Source organism: Pimephales promelas, chromosome 16, assembly GCF_988280905.1.
Source record: "Pimephales promelas chromosome 16, fPimPro1.hap1.1, whole genome shotgun sequence".
Taxonomy (NCBI): Eukaryota; Metazoa; Chordata; class Actinopteri; order Cypriniformes; family Leuciscidae; genus Pimephales; species Pimephales promelas.
Window position 1 is genome coordinate 2,350,993 of NC_142784.1, and position 10,367 is coordinate 2,361,359.

At 41.2% G+C, this 10,367-nt stretch overlaps 1 long non-coding RNA gene across 1 annotated transcript; it reads right to left on the reverse strand.

The window, feature by feature from the left end:
* Positions 1 to 8,523: 8,523 nt before the first annotated feature.
* Positions 8,524 to 9,874, reverse strand: LOC120477621 (uncharacterized). Its single transcript, XR_016146753.1, has 3 exons — positions 9,648 to 9,874; positions 9,509 to 9,567; positions 8,524 to 8,800 (listed from the first exon to the last, which is right to left on the reverse strand). It is a non-coding gene; the product is annotated as an uncharacterized LOC120477621 (long non-coding RNA).
* Positions 9,875 to 10,367: the final 493 nt, after the last annotated feature.

Here is a 10,367-nt window from a genome sequence, read left to right on the forward strand (position 1 = left end):
ATATATATATATATATATATCAGCATCAAGCAATATCTAATGAGTCATATCAAAGATTTGATTTTGGATTGGGAGAAGAATCTGATCAATCATCTTTCGACTATAGTGGACCTCATGAATCAATATATTTCAACTAAAATTAATACTTATACTCTGAATGCTATTTTTGAAAATACTTGATCTGCAGTAACTTTTTTCACATCACATAATGTATGTGACTTGTAATGCATTACTTTACTTATTAGATCAAAAAGTAAACTGTTTTCGTAATGCACTTTTCTTGTAATGCGTTTCTTTACTCGTAACATCAAAAAGTAGGCTAATTTAACTACATTATGTACATTAGTTGTAATTAATTACTTGTTAGATTAAAAAGTAACCTGATTATGTAACACGTTACTTGTAATGCATTACTATACTTGTAACATCAAAACAATATTATGTAATGCATGTTACTTGTAACACATTACTTGTAACATCAAAAAAGTAATCTGATTACGTAATGCATGTTACTTGTAATGCGTTTCTTTACTTGTTAGATCAAAAAGTAAGTTGATTATTTAATGCATTTTACTTGTAATACATTACTCGTAACATTAAAATAAATCTGATCTGATTATATAATGCACGTTACTTGTAACGCATTTGGTCACTTGATGGAGTTTTTCGGTTCCTTACCACTGTTGCCTTTGGCTTGCTCAGTTGGGGATTTTCAAATTAATTAACTATAAATATAAATATACTTGACTTACAGACAGACAGGTAAAGTAAATAAACCAATAATCAGATAACAAGGGGGAGGGATTAAACAACGACAAGAGCACATGACTCAACATAACAAAACACCCATGTGCATCACAAGACAAGACAGACATATGATATAACCCCTCCCCATAGAGTGGCTACCAGACGATCCATCAGATCAGGGCGAAACAGAGAGTCCATCGGGCGGCCAGGGAAGTGATGCCCTCTCGGGACCAGACACCAGCTCTGGAGCAGCAGACACTGGTTCAGGAACTGCAGACACCGGCTCAGGAACAGTCACTAGAACAGAAATGGTGACAAGGACAGACACAAACATAGAAACAAACACTGGGTTTGGAACAGACATTGGCTCCAGCTCTGGAACAGGCACTGGCTCTGCCTCCGGCTCTACCTCTGGCTCTTCTTCTGGCTCTACCTCTGGCTCTGGAACAGCAGACACTGGTTCTGTCTCCAGCTCCGGAGCAGCAGACCCTGGTTCTCAGACTGGGCAGACGGAACGTGAGCAATCTCTGAGTGATTTTAATAAGACGCAAGGCAAGGCAAGGCAAGGCAAGGCAAGGCAAGGCAAGGCAAGGCAAGGCAAGGCAAGGCAAGGCAAGGCAAGGCAAGGCAAGGCAAGGCAAGGCAAGAACAGGCATAGAACTAAACACAACGAACACACGTAACAAATACAACGAATGAGCACAGGACAGCAAACACAGGAAGACTAAATAGGGAGGCAAACGAAGGAGGGTAACGAGACAGACAGGTGGAGGAAATAAACCAATAATCAGATAACAAGGGGGAGGGATCAAACAATGAAAAGAGCACATGGCTCAAAATAACAAAACTCCCATGTGCATCACAAGACAGGACAGGCATGTGACAAGAAATGTGTCCATCTCTAACATAATCAGAATTATCAGCTAATAAGGGTAAGTTGACATACTCTGAGTGGTTCCACAGTTGTACCTTGAAAGGCTGTAGGGAATCACGTCCCCACATGAAATTCAACTTGTATGAAGTTCAATTGCCTTTGTAATATTTCACATTTATATTTTTTGTAAATATTTTTTAGTTTTCACACGATTTGAAATAATTTTATTAATTCGTTTATCACTATATCTGTTTGATTATTGTATCAGTTTAAACCTAGCCAGGTTAAAACCAGTCCATTCTCAGTTGTAACTGAGATATGGTCTGGCAAAGCATCATAGACAAATCATTTCCAGAGGGGCATCACCAACGGACGTCGTGGGTAGACCTTAAACCAATCAGAGCGATGAAGGAGATGACGTATGCAAAGCGGCGGCCGGCGGAGAAACATCTCCAAGCGTTGTTCTTTGCTCGGTTTTTAAAACAGACGCGATAGCTGATTCGAACAAGTGATGTTCGACGGCGTCATCCATCTTTGTAATGTAGGCTACAAAATCTGCTTCAAAATCCCAGCACTGTCATCATCGTGTAAAGCCCGCCCCAACGCTTCTGATTGGTGCTGCAATTTCGACGGATTGGAAATGGGCTTGGATGAGCTCTTTGCCAGACTAACTTTCAGAGCAAATCAAATTTGCTGGAAGTTGTCTGGGTTTTCCCAGGCTAGTATAAATCATAAACGCATGCTGTCCACTCAAGTGGACATCTGAAAATCTCTTTGAAAAATGTGTAAAAAAGATAAACTAAAAAGTCAAATGTTGTTTTTCATGACCTAAGAGCAATAAAAACACGTAGGAAAAAAGTTATCAAAAGGTTATCATAATTCATGCATGAAAGGGATATAGAAATATACCCAAAAATGAAACACATTGGCTTTACGGATCGATTTACAGCGAAAGAGTGACCGTTGACCTGACACATGACGTACTGAAACGAATATATTTTACTTTTAAGATGCCAATATTTACAATAATTTATTATTTACAAAAATGTACTATTTTCTCCATTCTTTTTACATTAAAACTTAATGACTTTTTATAAGACGTTTTTATTTCAAGCATTGTATGTATTGTTTGATTTTATTTCAAGCACTGTTTGTATTTTTTTATTCAATTGTTTGAAATATTTTAAAAAAAAATAAGCATTAAAAGCTATCTGTGTGTTTCCTTATTTTAGAATCACAAAGTTAGGATTATGCACTCTTTCATTAGAAAAAATAACCGTGAACATATTTACAGTATAAGCCTTGCCAGTGACATATGAGAAAGAAAAAAATTAAAATAATCGTTTAATAATCGTAATCGAGGTGACTTGTTTGATTAATCACGACTATGATTTTATCCAAAATAGTCTAGCCTCCATCCAACACAAGTAACAAGGCATGATGGATCCATGTTATCATTCTGTTTACGCCAAATTTTGACTCTACCATCTGAATGTCTCAACAGAAATCGAGACTCATCAGACCAGGCAACATATTTACAGTCTTCAACTGTCCAATTTTGGTGACCTCTTGCAAATTGTCGCCTCTTTTTTCTATTTGTAGTGGAGATGAGTGGTACCCAGTGGGGTCTTCTGCTGTTGTAGCCCATCCGCCTCAAGGTTGTGTGTGTTGTGCCTTCACAAATGCTGTTGTGTTGTTGTGCCTTTGCTGCATACCTCGGTTGTAACGAGTGGTTATTTCAGTCAAAGTTGCTCTTCTATCAGCTTGAATCAGTCGCCCCATTCTCTTCTGACCTCTAGCATCAACAACGACTGCCGCATACTGGATGCTTTTCCCTTTTCACACCATTCTTTGTAAACCCTAGAAATGGTTGTGTATGAAAATCCCAGTAACTGAGCAGATTGTAAAAATACTCAGACCGGCCCGTCTGGCACCAACAACCATGCCACGCTCAAAATTGCTTAAATCACCTTTCTTTCACATTCTGACTTTCAGTTTGGAGTTCATTAGATTGTCTTGACCAGGACCACACCCCTAAATGCATTGAAGAAACTGCCATGTGGTTGGTTGATTATATAATTGCATTAATGAGAAATTGAACAGGTGTTCCTAATAATCCTTTAGGTGAGTGTACATTGAAGCAGCAGTGAATTCCATAATCCACCTCGTTCGCTATCATCCAGCGTCACCCAGAGCCCGTTTTGCCACCATCGGCCATGGAGGAATCGTGCGAGTGCCCGCAAACGGAGAGCTACCACCCGTCGCGATGTGTCAGACAGAGCCCAAAATAGAAGCCCGTGGAAATAGAGACTAGGACTGGCTGATGGACATCAGCGCAGAGGTATCATCTCCCATCCTATTTCTGTTTTATCATCACGGTTTCTTGATTCTGCCAAGCAGTCACGTCGAGCCTCAGGTCCTTTAACCACCATTAGGCCTGTCAACCTATCGGCTCTACCTTGGCACCTTACACCTTCAGCTCCACCAGACACCCCTGCCCTTTCGGTCAGTCATCACACATGACCTCCACCACGGACTTGCAGATCTTCTGCTATGCTCTGTTTCTCTACCCCTGCGGGTGCAGCGGGCTTCTCCTTCCCTTCGTATACACCTTGGTCCTCAATCACACCGGCATCGCCTCAGTCCTTAGGCAGTCTGACTCCACCTCAGAGGATTGTCCCTGTGGCATCACCTAAGGCCTCCTATGTCAGTGATGTTGCTCATCCCCCACTTGACGTCAGCCATTACTCTACCTTGGCTCCTCCCTCCCTCGTCTCCACCGTGGGCTGTTGTCTCTGGGCTCTGGGTCTGTTTTGTCAGACTGTAACAGTGGGTTACGTGGTTTTATTAAACTTTTAAATGTTCATATTGGGCGCCAGACAGTTTAAATAAACTGACAAAACATTCATTTTCCGATCACGGGAAACACAGAAAATCCATCTCAAGAGTCAAGATCATGAAGTCCATTCGTACAATTTTCACCAACCACACACAAAAAAAAATATTTAAATCATACAGTGTCCAGCAGTAAATTCTCAAAAAGCAACAACAAAAAAAACCAAAAACAAATAATGAATCAGTTCGTTACTCTGATTTACCGGCGCGGTTGCGCTCAGACTTAGAAAGTTCACAATAAGTCAAAACTACAACAAAAGTAATCCCAAAACAGTTCAAAAAATAATAAACATCTAATGAAAACGAAATTTGTTCAACCACCGTTAATGGAAGTCGGTAAGGAGTGTTAGTAATTGTTCTTCTGATAAAAGTGTGGGAGTTTGGTAATTGTAAGTTTATGGAGACCAGAAGCCTCACCGAGAAGGCACGGGAAAGCCAATGTTTCTTTACCTCTGGGGCTAGGTGTCTCAGGTCGTCGAAGTGAAAGAACAACACTCACAGGTCTTCAACTTCACTGTCAGAATCCTCTTTGGCTTTGTTTTCTTTCGGGCGACGTTCAGGTTTCAGCTCGCGAATATCCCCGTCTATTCCGTACATGCGCGTCCCTTCCCGTCTTTGCAGTGCAAGAATTCGGATCACCCACATGAACGAAAATCCAACAGGGAATCTTCACGACACGCTGAAACAACGGCCTCGATTTCCTTCAACTTTCTCAGACGCTATCCCAACTTCCCGACCGGCCTTCCTCCTTCCGTTTCTCTACTTCCTCTTTTCTTTTCCTCCCAATCACCAAACCCCACCTTTTTTCGTTACTATACTTAGGTTTTCGTTTGTACGAATTTTAATAAATATTATGAAGTTGTGTAGATTTATTTATTTATTTATTTTTTTTGTCATTTAACCCTTGTGCTGCATTAGATTTTTAACACCGTTGAGTGCATTAAGGACCAAAAATGGCCACATATTAAACATTGCCTAAAATATTATATATTATTATTATTTTCCACTTTTACCAAGTTAAATCTTTTAACCAGCATCAGTCCTCATCATAACTACCAAAAATTTATTCAATTTCAGGATTTTAACCCTTTAATTACCAGTTTTGTTTGCGAAACCATCGATTTGTATAAGAGGAAAAAACACAAAAATTAAATTATTTTCAATAAACTAAATGCAAAGAGAAAACTTTAGATTTGGATTATCACAGTCCCACTTTGCAAAAAATCCCACTTAGAGACCAAAAATGGCCACCTATTAAACATTGCCTATTGCCTAAAATGAGGTGCATTTCCACCCATAGGGAATAAATATGTAGTGACGTCATCTGGTGGAATACACTATATAATGCAAATATAATGCTTTTGCTTCAAAATGAAAGGATGTTTGTGCAATAATCATGTTTCATGTATTACTGACAGCCTCAGATTTAAACAACGTTTTAATGGGTTTCAATGGGCCATTTTTGGTCTTTATGGTGCTGAGTGTTACTATTTGATCTACACATTGTGTGTTATACATATTTTGCAAAAAAATTTTTGCATAAAATCCAAAAAGTCACAATTTTGCCAAATTTCATACCATTTGCATTAAAACAGCCAAAATGGTCAAAGAAATTAAACTTCAAAAGACCAAAAATGTCCCTAATGCAGCATAAGGGTTAATGTAGTTAAATATTATTTGACGCTGTAGCATTGCTACAAGACGCCCTTCATCATTGCTGCTGGGGTCTTGTCATCCATATTGCACCATCCCCTCATCCCCTGTCTTCCTGGTGTCATAGCCTTGGCCCCCTCCATCCCTCCCTCACCTCTGCTACTACGGTGCAAGGTCCCGGCTACTGGAAGGGGGCATTTTGTCGCAGTTATCTGGACTCATTCATCTTTAGTTTCATTTTCATGGACTTTCAGTTTGTGTTCATCAGTTACGTGTTTCTTTGTGTAGCCCCCCCGTAAGCAATGGCAGTAATAATTACACTAGTGACCACTACGCCACCCCTTGGACAAGACTAGTCAGAGCAAGGGGACCAAAAAAAACATGCACAGGCTTGGATTAACAAAGTTAAAAAAAAATACAATCTTTATTTAAGTTAAAATTGAGTCACTTAGGGTTGCAAATAAATAACCTGAACATACATCACGTGACATAGGGATAAGGCATGGGAGGGCGGGCCACCGGATGACAAGCTTACCCCGGCCTAGGTTTCAATACCACCCGTGAACTAGAGCACACCCTTACGGTAGAGCCAAACCTAAACTCCGCTTACACAATCACAGCAATCACAGCAATCATGCTCTTTGAGCCACTTCTAAGAGGTGCACACTCACAGCATTACACTACACACAATGGTTCCAATAATGGGTGCCACACGAAGGAAACTAAGCTAGCACCTGGTCGCTAGTCTTTCCTATGGGCCCGATCCACCCCAAGACTATTACTGGGGAAGGGGAAGACACCAACAACAAATAAGAAAAAGGAAAAATAACACTAGCCGGTGGTCACACTTTGTTTCACCAACACAAGTCTTTTACAACCCACCGGCTAGTGGAAAAGAAAAAAAGAAAAGAAACGAACAAAAACAGTATCAAACAAAATGTCTAACAAGCAGAACCTGAACATTCATACACATTCAAAGAGAACAGCAGCCGACAATGGACTGGCTGTAGCTTCTGTCGGCCGGCTAGCAATCGTATGGGCAGACGGTGTTTTGCAGCTTCACAATCTCACCAGGGTCGCGAAACGCTCCTCTGTGTTCATCAATCTAGGCATTCCAGCATGTTTCGGGAGCATAAACACAAACCATAGCGCTGTTGGTCGTCACTCGCAATCCCTTGCGCTAAACACCGCACCCCGGAATACTGCTGCACTCCAACCCATTAGCAGCTAGCTACAATGTTTTGCTACCGGCATGAGGACCCCAGGTGCCTATATACCTGCCTGCTCTCAATTTCCAACCACTCCCACCCACATTAGCTACCGCAGCAACGCAGGGAGAAAGCGAAAGCGAGATGATACAGAGAAAGAGAGATAAACACAGAACGTCTCAAACCCACAGGCTACATTTGTATATGTTTCCCGCCACTCATCTGTTCCACTAATCTTCCACCACAGCTGCACATCATTTAGTCACCTCTGTATATTTACTTCCTCCGTGTTCAGTCTTCAGTTGATGTTTGCATGTTGTGTGTATCAATCTTAATTTCACACTCTGTAACACTTTCTTACAGTTCCTGAGTTTATTGTATTATTAAATCACGTATCATATCCCAGACAGCAAACTGACATTGAATCAACGTGGAAACAACGTCTCTCATGACATTGAAACAACGTTGATTTTGCTCATCGAATTAACGTTGAACCAACGTCAGACGCGGCGTTCTTCAAAGCTAAATGAAAATCGAAAATTGGTTTGCTTTCATAACGTTGAAACAACGCGTTGATTTCAAGTTGATTTTCCGTTAGTTTTGAAAGAATGACGCGTCTGACGTTGGTTCAACGTTAATTCGATGAGCAAAACAATGTCAGATTAACGTTGTTTCGATGTCATATTTCCACGTTGATTCAATGTCAGTTTGCTATCTGGGATCGTATCCTGTGTACCTTCGTATCGTATCCTGTGTACCTTCATCTTCATCATCTTCAGTCTTCTGACACAAGTAGTATTGAAATAGTACACTTACAAGTTTACTATTACTAAATTGATATAGTATACTTAAAAATGTACTTGAACTTTACTGAAGTATACTTTATAAAATGAACTTATTTAATAAGTAAAATAAGTATACTTATTTTTTGTAAGGGTAGTTACTGCTTACAAATCTAACATTGTTCTTACTAATGTGGCGGGCAGTACAAAAGAGAGAGAGAACCAGAAAGAAAATCGACTACGCCACCCTGGTCGCTAAGCCAGGGAAAGTGTCCTATTAAAGACACACAGGTTCGGTGTCTCCCTTATATAAAGACTCTGAGACGTGGATATAGAAAATTACAAAAAAAGATTCTTTATTTAGACAAAGATAAAAATGCTGGTGTGCCAGTCAGTTAGGTTAACTAGAACCTCACACAATAACAGCTCACAGGGCTCGTGATCACCAGAAGCAGGATGGGCTAGTGCCAGACGTCGCTAGTCTTAGCGATGGTAAAGGAGCACCCACACGTGCACCACACTTCACACTCAATCACGTCAACTAAGACCAATCACTATGGATTGCAGACCACACACTGTGTCTCATCAGGACCCGTCACCAAAATTGGACAACTAGCCCTCCTGCTCCGGGCTCACCGTGCCTGAAACACAAGAAATGAAGAATTACAAAAATAAATCAAAAAAAAATTAATTCAAACAATCATACTCATGGGTACCCAATGTACAGGACACCACATACGAGACATACAATACTATGCGCAACTAGACAAGACACTCCACAATCCACTCAAACCTGCACTCATCAGTGTCAGTGATTGTGAATGGATCGCTACGGGCCCACAGGAACAGTCTCCCTAGGCCGGTTACCACTCACAATCCCTCTTTTCCTTGGAACCAGTCAGGGATAAATCACAGTGAGCAAAGAAAAATAAACATTATTCACAATCCAAACAAAACAAGCACCCAAAAATAATAAACAAAACAATACATCAACGAAATCACAAATAATAAAACAACCCCAAGAAAAACACAGAATGTAAATTAATTAATTACCCCCACCCAACTAATACAGCCAAATCACTCAACAAAAACAAAATAAAACATTAGCAGTGCGGAGGCGTGCTCAGACGTGAGCAACTGCACTGAAGCATGTTGGTAAAGGAATGAACACAAAAAAAACTAAATGAAATTGTAATGGGAACAAAACAGCAGCGACGACAAGTCCTAGAGCCGGTAAGTGTAGTCTTCAAGTGCCCTTAAAACGGCAGATCAAGTCACCTGCAAAAGCCTGACTATGAGCTAAAATATGCATAGCATTAATTTACTATTGTACAAATGCTGGCACATACCAAACATGCGGAGATCGCGCCACTCGTCCAGTCGGCAAGAGATGAACAGTCATGATAAGCTGGAATACACAAACCCCATAATAATAACTATACGCTCATTAATTAAATACAGCAGAAAGGGCCAGAGAGAGAGACCTACCAGGAAGTCAAGCAGCAATACACCCCCGATGCTGAATGCAATTCATACCCGAAACGGTCGTCTACGGCAACCAGCGCGTGTTGCCAGGCATGCAACCCTCAGCACAACGAGTGCTTTTCTGCAAACAGCCCAGAACCTGACAAGAGTAACACTCAATCTACTGTTCGTTAGGCTCGAGCCTTAAAAAAAAAAAAAAACAGCCGTCACACTCACCTCAGCCAGAGCACCAGACAGTCGCAAAAATAATGACGTGCTAGAACGCGGTCGCACATTCACGCCATCTCCGGTGACACCACTTTAATATACCCCTTGGAATGAATTACCTTAATCTATCAATGAATTGAGTGCTGATTACCTGCGTGCATCTAGGGCGGAGTCTCAATCTAGAGAGAGAACATCAACAAACAGCGGCACTTCACTACAATCTACCCCTCCCCTTTGCATCGTCGCCCCGACGATGAACCATCCAACCATCACGTTATTCAGATCCAAGGACTGAACACTGCAGTTACAGAATGGGACTCTGGAGATGCCACATCCAACAGAGACCTAGGGAGATGGTAAAGATTGGTGTGACGGCCGGCAGTCACTCTTCCAGTCCTCCGCTGCGGTACCTCGCCCCCCCCGGCCTCCCTACCCCATCGCATGGACCCCACCACTGAACTAGTTTCGTCCCGACTAGTCTCATCAGGGATAACCACTCGTCCCCTGGGGATGGGG